This window comes from Haliotis asinina, chromosome 13, assembly GCF_037392515.1.
Source record: "Haliotis asinina isolate JCU_RB_2024 chromosome 13, JCU_Hal_asi_v2, whole genome shotgun sequence".
Lineage (NCBI taxonomy): Eukaryota > Metazoa > Mollusca > Gastropoda > Lepetellida > Haliotidae > Haliotis > Haliotis asinina.
This window is the reverse complement of record NC_090292.1, coordinates 16,615,932-16,629,194: the sequence shown is the minus strand read 5'-3', so window position 1 is coordinate 16,629,194 and position 13,263 is coordinate 16,615,932.

Genomic DNA, 13,263 nt, shown 5'->3' with positions numbered 1-13,263 from the left:
ACTGTCTCGCGTTTGGTTGGACGGTCACTGGTCGCTTAAAGGTTACCTGACGCGACCTTCTACTAGGTTTTGTTAGACTCAGTGGTGGAGTGTAACGAAATAAACTAATACTACGTTTAGTTTTCAGTAAAATTGTAGTCTAAAATCAATCATAAACCAATGTGGAGTATATTTTCTTTGTGACGTTAAAGACTTCAGAAAGTCTCAGTTCTTAAAACTTAAGCCAAATAAGTCCGTACATGCCCCCAACTCATCCACTTAGAGTATACTGTAATAGCTTCTGCCAGCGTCTTGTAAGCCAGACGGTATCAAGTACTTTTTTTAAAAATGCGCACTATGTTTTTTTTCCTAAGGAACACAAGTAAGTGCATTTATGAAAATTCAACACATTCAAATGAACAGTTAATTATGTTAAATTTTGATAGAACGTCATGCCACAAGTGCATGCCACTGTTGAAAAAGTCAAACAAATCTGTTGCAGTGAATGCATCCAGAGGTTTCGAAAACACTCAGTCAGACCTATTGTCGATCGCATGAAAAATATTGTGACCAAAAACGATAATTTGAGAATGCTCATGATATCACTCACCCGTCTGTGTGGCACCGACTAGAATATACTGACAGGATATCGACTTCCAGCTTTATATTCCTCACAACAAAACAAAGCGTAGGTTTGTTTTGAGTCGGGCAGCAAGGATTTAATTAGTCTCACTCAGTCCCTGAACCATAATACTTTCCCCACTTCCAAGCCCTCTCTGCAATGCTAAAGCCCAAAATGAAGCAACTATAGAATTCCTCTGGTCTCCTAGGGGATCCTTTACAATTTATACGGGTTTTCTTGTATCAACGTTATCTATATTCAGAGATTAGGCATTAGTCTAGGATTTGATTACTGGTGTTGATTATCAGCATCTCCCATGGATCGGTTGGTTCCTGGATAACCATGGATACGTTATTCAGAATTGTATAGGCGGAATACTGACTCCACAATGAAAAGAGGAACTGGTAACACAAAGAAAATATGATCAGTTAAAAGAATGCAGTTATGTTGGCCTGCATTGATTTCCACGAAAGGAAAGATGTATAGCTTGCTATGGAAACCCTTTTTATACGTGATCCATACACAGCGACACAGACGTGTATTGGCAGCGATTCAAATAATGTTAAAATTCACTAGTCGTTGAGATTCCTCGGTTGGGAAAGTGCTCGACAGCAGAACCCTTAACCTCTAGGTCTCCGGTCCTGCTCTACACCGCAACACATGGCAAGTGACTTAACGCTTTCTTAACTCTCACCAGCAATGAAAGGGTACCCGGTTGGGTAATGCTATTATGTGACTCTTAAAAGCATGGCCTCTTACCTTCATTACGTATCCACAGGGAACTATAACTAAAATTCGATTGACCTGGGTATTCTTCCTCTATCGCGCTAAGTATTCACAAGGTGAAAGGAATTTGCTCTAAATGAAATTATTAAATATTGTTTGGTTCTTCAGGTGGAAGCATGTGGTGTGGGTCGAGTCTGGTCATTATCGTCGCCATGAAGCCGTTGCTAGGATACGTCCTTCATCCTATTGGTGTAGAGATGTGTCGGGAGTTCTGTTGCGGGGTTACAGGGAATTCTTCTTGTATCTATTTGCCAGCAGCATTGTTGTGTCAAGTGACTCGCAGAAATCGACTTCAGGCTGCTGACGACTGGATAATTCTCGAAGTATCAACAAGAGTAAGAATCTAACTAGGAACTATTACTTATGGTATGGTATTATATGGTATTTATTTATTATTTAGGATAGATGGGACCTGCTCTGTATATTCTTATGGACTTGACCGGAACATCTATCTGAACTGAAAAATATTTTCTCTCGGGCCGCAATCAGCGACAAGAGTGAGTGAGTGAGTGAGTGAGTGAGTGAGTTTAGATTTACCTCGCACTCTCCAATATTCTGACTATGTGTCTGTAAATAAGCGAGTCTGGACTAAACAATCCAGTAATTAAAAGCATGAACATCGATCTCCACAGTTGGTCACAGTTAGAGGTACAATATTTTTTTTACATAAATCGTCATATGTAGGTGTACAAGATTGGCCAATGATAGCATTGACAACATACATCTAAATAAAATATTCAACTGTTCATGTTAGATAGGAACATGATGGTTTTACACTTTTTTTAGATTTCCTAGTTTTCGACTATTAAAAAGTGCATTCATCTAAAAAGGTTTGGTTTTGCGTTGAAATATTTGTCAGTCACCTGATTTCGTTGATTGTCCAAAGACCGGGGAGATTAATGTGTAATGAAATTCATCACCTAAACCGCGTGATTTACGACCCGTGAAGGTCCGGGGTGGAATAGGCCTTCAGCAACCCATGCTTGCCATAAAAGGCGACTATGCTTGTGGTAAGAGGCGACTAACGGGATTGGGAGGTCAGCCTCGCTTACATGAATGACCCATTTGCGCCGATCGATGCTCATGCTGCTTATCACTGGATTGTCTGGTCCAGACTTGATTATTTACAGACCGCCGCCACATAGCTGGAATATTGCTGAGTGCGTAAAACTAAACTCACTCACTCCGAAATGGCGTTGTACAGCAATCCATACATGAGAATGAGTGAGTGAGTGAGTGAACTTAGTTTTACATCTCTTTTTAGCAATATTCCAGGAATATCACAGCGAAGGACACCGGGAATGGGCTTTACACATCGTGCCCCTTTATGGGGAGTATATGGGTCTTCGGCGTGACGAGCGAACGCTGTAACCACTAGGCTACCCAACCACATGTGATACATGCAATTAATGTATTTCCGGGTTGTCATTTTGCTGAAACATCATAGAATTCTAGTTTTAAGTAAAACTGTTATATAGAATCAGCCAAATCTATCATGAACAATGCATTGTGAAGTGTTTATTCTGTGTGAAAGCGCATGTGAGGTTTCGAATTTTTTTATTTCAATTTTTTCTTTTTTTTTTCATCCTTAGCTACGGATGCATAGAAGGGCCACAATGATTCTTTTTGTTTTGGGTGTCACAATCTCCTACGTAGGACATAGCATCTTCTGCGTAGGACTTAGTATCTCCTACGTTGGCCTTAATATCTCCTCGGTAAGACTTGGTATCTCCTACGTACGATATAGCACTTCCTAATTAGGAGACAATGTGGCCCTAATACGCTTCCGTACTTAGCACATATTCATAACAGCTGCATGTTTATTTTTTACTTGTCAACTGTCAGAGAGTGGCCACATGCGGAGAGTTTCTGGACGTTTGTGAGTCCAGAATTAAATTGTGACGTACCGCGTGTTAGTTTCTTCCTCTTTGTTCTTAAAAGTCCCGATGAGCCAAATAGGTCGCACTGAAGTAAACTGTTTGCTTTCCATTCACAACTCAAAACAATTCTACTTTCTCCTAATAGTTTCTAAGTGTTATACACACTGAGCACCAAACATGGATGTACCTATTTTTATGGACCCGCGAAAAGTAATATTGACCGAGGAAGAAGTAAACAATACATGGTTCCGACATTCGCACCAAGCTCCGCCCACCTTGGTTACTGTTGCTACGTTCCCCAAGCTTTCGGATGCTGAGCTGTCAAAATGGTGGATACACCTGCAGTCACTGATTGCCTGTTAACAGTCCCGAACACAATATCTATTGTATGTTTGCCAGATCACGCTACTTAACGCAGAAATCGGAACAGAAAGGCTTGAACTATTTCTCGCAGGGTTATGTCCATTACAAAGGAGTTTAGAGCCGTGACAACACCGCTGACATTGATGCCAAGTGTTGGCGGTCAATGTTGAAGAATATTAGGGCTCGCATATCCTCCATTTGCGGCTTGACACAAGCTTCGAGAAGATTGTTGACAGCTATTTTTGTAAAGCTGGGTAAGTATGTCATTGATAAGAAATCGGTAATTCCTCACAGAAATCACTTAAAAATCAAAGTCACATACATCAAGAAACTGTCGCTTGTTGACAATGTTATGATCGTGTATATGCTCTTCTGGTTATGACTGTTATCTTGATTTATTTCTAGTTCCATCGAATTTCGGCAGCAGAAATATCACGACCGTTTACACTTTTGGATTTACGTATACTATCAGCAAGAATGAAACTTTTTTTCCATTCAGTAGGTGACATAAACCGGTCCATAAAATTCAATTGCTCATTTTTCGATCATCCTCTAAATGATACACATAGGCCTGGTTTGAGATGTAAACTTTATTAACGAAACACCACACCTAGCACAGAATCATGAATGTACAATTTATTATTATTCTAATAACATCAAAAATTAGGATCTAGTGGAAACATGATACTGGATTGGATGTTTTTCTTGATGCAATACTATTTCATTTTGATAAAAAAATTCTTTAGATTCATTGCACCAGAATGCATTTTTGTTTAGTCTTGGTGGAAGATGTCCCCGCATCATTGGCCTTGTGAAGACACTTCAGGACTTGAAGCTTCACAATTTCACACATGTTCCTGAACAACACAGGTGCACCATACTCATTCAACTGTGGCAGATATCCAGGGGCAACAAGATCAGTCCAGTGCCAATCAACCAAGTGATTGATTTTAACACAAGGTATGGATGTTTTGAAAATACTTTTAGATTTTCAAATTTGTCACTTTTGAATTTTCATAACTGCACTTAATCACGAAAACAGGTGCAATATAAAAGTTGGTCTTAGTGGTCTATAAAGAGTATACACGCACTGAACTAAGGATTAATTTTGTAATTTTCAGAAACTCTATGTATGATGACGATTCGTCAGATGAATTAATTTGGAAGAATATTAATTGTTGCTGACTTCCAAATGTCAGCAATGCTGACAGCTGAGTGCCACAGGAGCCTGAGGGCTTCCCACTGCAGTACATGTTACAGAGAGATGCTCCCACTGTAAACACTCCACTCGAGATGTCCAGCTGGGATCAGTCTTTTCATATCAGGTAATATTTTAATCTATGAGAATTTGGATCATGTTCCTCTAAACAGACACAGCATTACAATCGTTAAATCTTGTTTGTAGTAACAAGTCTAACATTTCATGAAAATGAAATTAGGTTTATTTCACATGCATATGACAGTATGCAACAACATATATTCTTATCATCTGTACAAAACTACACCCTTTACTGGCTTCAGAATGGACAATTCAATTATACATATGTTGCCTATTTTGGCTTAAGATGGTTCAAGTATGAAAACATCTTTTGAGAAGAGTGAAACAAGTGATTGATCAGTTAAAGCTTATCTGAACATGAACCGGTAAAACAATTCAGAAACAAATGTCAATGAGCCACAAGGGTCACAACCAACAAGACACTTTAAGGTTGTACTTGACTTACAGTCACTGTATCACTGTGATTGTAACCTGTAAGCACAGGGTTCTTGAGTTTTCAGTTCTGTCTCATCAATAATTACCATGGTCGATGGATATTCCTTTCTAAATTCTGCAGGCATATTTTAAAGAATCATACTTGTATGTTGCCATATATACATTGTACTTAATTGGCCCACTTCAAAGTACGTGTGTTCAGTCCAGGTATTAAATATTTCACTAATTGATTGTGACAAATCAAAACACATAGCAAGGTCTTTTAATCCAAAAACCGTGGCACAGTGGACATAGAGTCAGGAACAAGTCTGTAATATATAAAGACCTAATTTCATGGTGACCTTTCCCATACTGCAAATGTGATGCATCAAAACTTGGCAGACGGAAGACCAATAAGTCAAGAAACCTGACTTCAGTAATGCCTGCGTAGTATTTGACAAACCCTTGAGTTTTCCTGATCCCTCTAAGACACTGGTCACATTACATCTTTAACATTTCTTAAGTTCTTCCCTCAGCTCTACAATTTCCTTGTCTTTCTCTTTCACAGTTTTCTTCAGGTCCTTGATCTGTTGCCCCTGATCTTTTACCTGGGATCTCAGATTCTGAATTTGGACTGTCTGGTGTTGCTCAGGTGGAGTGATGACTGAAAAATAAGAGACTAATAAGTAATTTGGAATGAAATACATCAGAAGAATGTGTCAGTGCTTAAAGTTATTAGTTCTATTTATTTAATTTCTCATTTTCAGGATAAAGCAGAGATCGCCTGCAGTATCAAGTATGTGTGCCCCTATCAAGTTTCCAAAAGTGTGACCCGTAGAATTCCCCCCTAGGTATGAAGATCTTAATGCCCAGTATCAACTTACAGATCTTGGGAAAGTAGAGGATGAGACAAAAGGACAGACGGAGAGTTGGTTTTGGAAAGAGATGAGATCTAATCGCCTTACAGTTTCCAATTTGGGGAAGGTTATAGAAAGAAGAAACCTGCACTACCTTTTTTCAAAAGTATTTCCATATACATCTATCCACTCAGCATCTCTTTCCTATAGGAAGAAGAACACAGCAGAGGCCAAGAAGAGATATCTAGAACACAAAGACTCAACCCATCTAGATGAGAGTGGACTAGTATTCAACGATAATTTCTGCCTCCTTGGAGCCTCTCCTGATTGCAAAATATGTTGTCCTGAACAGGACAACAGAATTACTGAAATCAAATGCCTGTACTCAGTTTGACACTTCACTAAGAAAGTGCAATCCCAAATAATACATGTTACATTTGACCACTTTCTAAATGGCATTTTGTAATCAAAATTTCAGACAAACAATTTCTGAATTTATGTGTCAATATTTATTTGTAGTAAATATGTAACAATATTTACATATATAATGTGTAATGTGTAAATATATAACAATACAGATCAATTTTCTTCACATGCATCAAATTATTTAATAATGTAATTTTAGCTGCATAATTTTGAGGTCAAACATTTTAAGCGTACCTCATATCAGCCTCCATTAAGTTTGTGTTGTTATTTTTTTGTCTTATGTTGCATGAATTTTTTCATATGCTGTTATTATCACACCTATTAAAAACTGGGTTACATTATTTTAGATAGCTCAATTAATGCATTAATTTTTTTTTTCTTTTTCCAAATTTGGGGGTGAATAAAATCATCATACACAGACAAGGGACGACAAAATAAAAATAGATGATGTACCATTCTTTTGTTGTGTGGTATTGTTTCTCACATATCGGTGTTTTTCACATTAGCAAACCTTTTTTCAAATAATAGTAAAGTCTGTGATGGGAGCATAAAAAAACATTTAAACAACTCTTATAGGCATTCTAGAATTTATCACATATGTTTAAAGTGTGCAAAGTCAAAAATTGATTTTGCTAATATGACGCAGAAGCACACTATCTGCTGGCAGTACCTCAACTTGACAATTCAACATATATATATTTATTGATCATAATAACAACTTCCCAAATGAATCATTGAAAATCTGCTTCTAAGGATAGAGATTAAAATTGAAAAAAAAAATATAATCGAATATCAAACAAAACAAAATTAATATTTGATATGCTTCGCTAGCTGTCAGTAGGCTTACATGCAATAGATCTACAGTGACGCGCCATAAGTATTGCAACAAACATGGCTGACGTCACCAGCGTTGAGCCAAACGGGCTAAACAAAAATACGTCGTAGAATAAAAACAGAAGCAGTGGCTTATCGTAACTTGTTAATATTTGGTAATAAAACCCTTCTGGATTATAACACTTCGAATTCTCTTTGGGATCGACTGGTATAAACTCCGAATGTACACTTGTTGAAGAGTAGCCCAGATTTGCTGTACAGCAGTTATTAAATCCTCACGGGAGTTGACATTTTCACAGGGTTTCTGAAGTTTAATTTTTACACATCTCCGCACATTTTCTATTATATTAATGTCCGGGGATTGTGCAGGCCAGTGCATTTCTGGGATGTTATCATAAGTTTTCCAACCCGTGAAGGTCCCGGGGTAGAATAGGCCTTCAGCAACCCATGCTTGCCATAAAAGGTGACTATGCTTGTGGTAAGAGGCGACTAACGGGATCGGGTGGTCAGACTAGCTGACTTGATTGACACACGTCATCGGTTCCCCATTGCGCAGATCGATGCTCATGTTGTTGATCACTGGATTGTCTGGTCCAGACTCGATTATTTACAGACCGTCGCCATATAGCTGGAATATTGCTAAGTGCGACGTAAAACTAAACTCACTCACTCACTCATAAGTTTTCCAGGAAGTGGTCTTACGCGATCGGTGTACAGGCGCATTGTCATCTTGATATATCCAGGGGCCGTCTCCGAATTCTTTAGCTACAACAGGCAACATATTGGTATTCAGTACATCAATATACTTGCCAGAGTTGATATTTCCCTCGACTGGAGTCAGTACGCCAACACCATTGTAACTAATACATCCCCAAAAGATTACACTCGCCGTGACAGGACATTTCAAGACGTTTAGGCATTCCGGTCTCCACATTTCGTCGGCCTTTCTCCAAACAGAAATAATTTTACTTTTTCCCCAAACAACTTGTGTTTCATCAGTGAACAATACTTTCTTCCACCTATCAAGTCCCCACATCAATTTACCCCTACACCATCTGAAACGCTTCTGACGGTTGACCTGTGAAATGGTGATAACCTTTCTTATCTTTCGTTTTTTAATGCCAGCATGATGTAAATGTCTCTGAATTGTCCTTCAAGAAACTTGATTGTAATGTTGAGAATTAAATTGTTCCGTTACATCTGTCAGAGAACGTCTCCTATTCTGACGAACAACGCGATGGTCTCCTGTTACCCCTCAAGCCAGTCATACGAGGCTGACCATTTCGAGGCTTGTTTTCTAAGCTTTCACCGTTGCCAAACTTTTTCAAAATTCGTCCAATAGTTGACCTGTGAAGAGCTAGCAATTCTGCAATCTTACTATTTTTCAAACCTTTCTGATGTAATTCAGTTATCAATTCTTTTTGCCCTCCAGTCAGTCACGCGAAGGACATAAACAAAAACATAAAAAAACGGTGTCATACGAAGAAGCAGCCTCTCAAATATGATCACTCCAAATTCTACAGGAAAACATTCAGTGGTTTTCCAAACAGAGGCTTTTATTTGCGGCAAATATTTCCGTGGCTTTCACTGCTAATGCGTTTGTTGCAATACTTATGGCACATCCCTGTATATTGAAAAAAGTAATATGTAATTCAAGCATAGACATGTTATAATTCCAGTAGACCTTATCGAAATCTTCCCCTTTTGACAATTATTTCAAGGGTAATGATTAAATATACCTTTGAAGACTCATATCTTAGTTTGTTGATGCTGGTATTCAGCCGATGATGGGGTCTTCAACAAGCCCGACTCCCTCACAATAACGACACAAAAACGGTTTCCAAACGGGTCTTTTGGTTTCGGAAATTGAATGAAGTCTTGATATCTCCCATCAGAACTGCAAGTTCCCCATGCACACCGTTTCCCCATTATCAACAACAACCGAAAGCTTGGCGAACCTAATGGCGCCAGAGCAACAAGCTATCCCGCGGTGATGGAAAAACGCGATCTGATTGGTGGACGGGCGATCGGTCGGAACCATGAATAGATTGACGTCATAGCTTGACGTCAGAGTAACTCAAGTCAGTATTACTTTTGGTCGGACCTTAGTTGGAGTCAATATGCTTTCTGTCGACGGTCAGGTGACCGCCTCTAGACCAATCAGGTAGCCGGAAAAAATAACATTTTATATTGTGAACGCATATAATTTCCAGCTCTACATGCTGGGTGCTTGGTGAAAACCTTTTGCATGAGGGAACCAATAAGTTTTAATAGTTTATGTTGCTGGTCTCACAGATGTCAGGTGCTTGGGAAATGGACAGAGGCCGTTGTATATGAGGGAGTGCATAACACTCTATAACCTTAACTTGTATATATTTTATTCCAAGTGCCGGACTATATACGAATCAAAGACCACAACATGCGTGGTGCATTCTCGGCTTCATCGGAGTAGAACTGAGGGCGTAAAATGTGTAGCGGGTAAGTTGTTTTGTGCTGTTGTCATAGTTATTAACTAACAAACTAAACATAAACCAAACCAAACTGTAAATAAACTGTGTGACTTCAGTTTTAGCTTTACGTGCAGAGATATTCAAGCAGTCTTCTGCACAGCTTTCCAGGTACAGTTCAGCATAAACCGGACCGTTTCAAATGCTTGTTTGATCAATCTTACAGCATTCAAGGCTTTGAATAAAACTTTCAAAAAGTTTTATCGATAGAATGATAAGATGACTCATCAGTGATATCTTTCCGCTACCATTTCCTATTTTTACATGAACCAGATGGTGCTGTGATATTCACAGATGCACCATTGACCTGCCTTTGCACGTGTGTGTGCTAGGTGCAGTTAGTGCGGCATGCTTGCTCGTACTGTTTTCAGACGCCTGGTACATTTTTCATGTTCTTGTCAATAATCAAGGGTTTCCCCTGTACCTACATGCACGCTCTTAGTGACAATAGAATCTTCCCTTCAAGGTGTCAAAGATTCTTTAAAGAACATTTGTCCCGACTGTGTTGGGAGTTACCCAACGGGACCTTTGCAAGAGAAAAACACAGGGAAACATCCACCGGCCGAGGGGAAACGAAATGGTTGGACTAAGGGTAAGCTTTTAGGGGTCTTGACCCACCGGTTTTTCTAAGGTCAGTCCGTTCTGGGAAAGGGGGACTTTGGACGGCAGGGAAGAGGAGTGTTATATGTATGAAGTCTGTTCTGTTATTGTATTTTAGGCACAGGTGGCTATTAATGTTTCACAAATATATCTGCAAGTTTCACACATAGCACTTGGGTTCGCCTGATATTCCTAAAATAAACACTGATATATACCATTAAAAAGTAGGGGCTGTTCCATTTTGCAAGGTTTTTGTGCAGGAAAACGCAGAAACGTCCACATTAATCGTGGAAATAGCAATGTAAACATAAAGAGTAACATAAATATTACCTCGCTATTAAACTGTCAAAATGTGTCGAAACAATTACCCTCAATCATTTCATACCAATGGAAAGGAAACAAATTAAGTGTGCACATACTTTTGAAAGGGAATGTAACTTTTGTTTAAACTAGAAAATGGCAACATGCGATCGAGAACTTCCTCTTACATCTGCGCATGCACAAAATCGAATATGCGGACTTTTCGGTTTATTTAATCCAGTTTTAGCAATTTAAAGGTGCCGGTTTTACTGTTTCAGTATCGAGAAACCACGATCAGTGTGGGTTTGTCTGCGTTTTTCTGCACATTGGGAAAGTTATCTTTGGTAGGCCTAATCAGGGATACTCTATATAGGCTCCCTGGCCTAATGAAGCATAGGCAAACTGTAGTTGCGCAACATACAGAAAGTGATCAGTCTTCCTGCATGCGAGCCAAAGGTTGGCAACGTACTTTCCTCGCTTCGGCTCGAAAAATATTTTTCATGTGAAAATAAAATATCGCCACTATCAAAGGTATACACCCATTTCTTCACTGGGTTGATGGTGGCGATATGTTATTTTGATCTGAAAAAGTTTCTTCGATCCGAAGCGAGGTCATTACCTTGCTAAATTTTGCTCACTTCGCGCGCATAACAAAAGACCTGTCATATTAACTATGCTGCGCAACCCCATTTGCGCTACGGTGTGCCTGTGGATGAAGACAATCCCAGAATCCTTTGCAGATTGACCTCATGCATGTGTTATTCGTTAATATTCGAAATCTTTCTTGTTGTAGAACTTACAAAAGATTACCGTAGATGTACAGTTGGACGTGAGACGATCTATATTAAAAGGATGAATGATGCAGCAAGTTGGGATGGTGCAAATAAAATGTGTGAGCGTGACCGAGGTCAGCTGGTCAAAGTTGACGATAAAGCAACATTGGCACACGCAATGAAGCTCTTCAACCCTCTGGATACGCTAAGAAGAGGTGTGTTCACGTTATCATCTCATTGTCTCTGCCAAGTGGAGTATTGTAATGTTCACGACAACAAAATACTAGGTATCCGACTGTGCATTGGGTAGTGAGTGAGTTTACTTTTACGCCGCAATCAGTCCTATTCCACCTATGTGGTGGCAGTCTGTAAATAACTGAATCTGGATCAGACAATCCAGTGATATCGAGAGCATCGGTCTACACAGATGGTATACGATGATGCGTGTCAACCAAACCGGCAAACTTGCTGACATGATTTCGTTTTTTTTATTGCAAAGTAAACAAAGCCATGTGTACGTCCAGAACTTGAAACAGGATTCCATTTTTTAGCAAAGTCTACCATTCCAAATAAGTAGGAAATATTGGATTTACAAGAATGACAAAATGCAAATGACGAAGTCAAGGGGAAACAGACGATGTCGAGAAAGGGGTATTGTGAATATTTATTCCATTCCTTTGGAAAGGTTTCATCTGTATAGATATATATTACTTTTTCTTATATACATTGGCATTTGCTAGAGGCACACCTAGGAACTGATTATTCCCTACTTTTTGAAAAGTATCTTCAAAGCCATTTGTATTTCTAGAGCAATAGATGTAACTTTGTATAAACTAGCAGGGATTCAAAAATGCTTTAAAAGCCACTGGGCGCAGGGTGAGTGATTGCATGAAAGTAACTTGTTCCTATATTAATTTACCACTTGACCTGATTTTCAGGACACAATGTTTGATGTTAATGTTTACATTAATTTTGCGAAATTTAATAGCTACATTATGAGCAGATGTAAAGTGATATCAAAGTATATTTGCAGTTTGAAACCACAGTTGGAAATAGTAGACCAAGGGCAAGTGAGATACCATTATTCGATTGCCCGAAATGAAAACTGACTTGTCCCGGGCGACGTGCAATGGAATTTTTGAATCCATGGCTAGTTGTATGTATTTCGGTGGACAAGGCAATACTTAAAGTATAATTCCGTTGTTTATTTTTTTGTAGCTCTTGAATCCACGTTTCAAGTTCAGTCCATGACATGATGCATGAGGAATTGAAAAAAGTATACTAGATATATATGCTGAAGGAAAAAAAATAAGGGACCGCATGAAAGGACAAGTGTTCCTTTGTATTTTCCAATGTTTCTTAGCAACTTGTGACGAGACCTGAAAAACATAAGGATCACTAGAACTTTCATGTGAGGTCTTGTTTTTTCCCTCAGTATATTTGTTTGGTAAGAACTGTGTAGCAAACCATATTTGTCAGTCTTTCTCCATTTGGTCGATTTATAATTCAAAGGGACCAGAGCCCCGAAAGGGTTTCCAAATTAACCAACCAACCAACCAATCAAGTTTATCCAGTGCTTTGGCCACAGCATACAGCTAGGTCATGTTCGTGACCTTGTATTAAACACATGTAATAATATAACA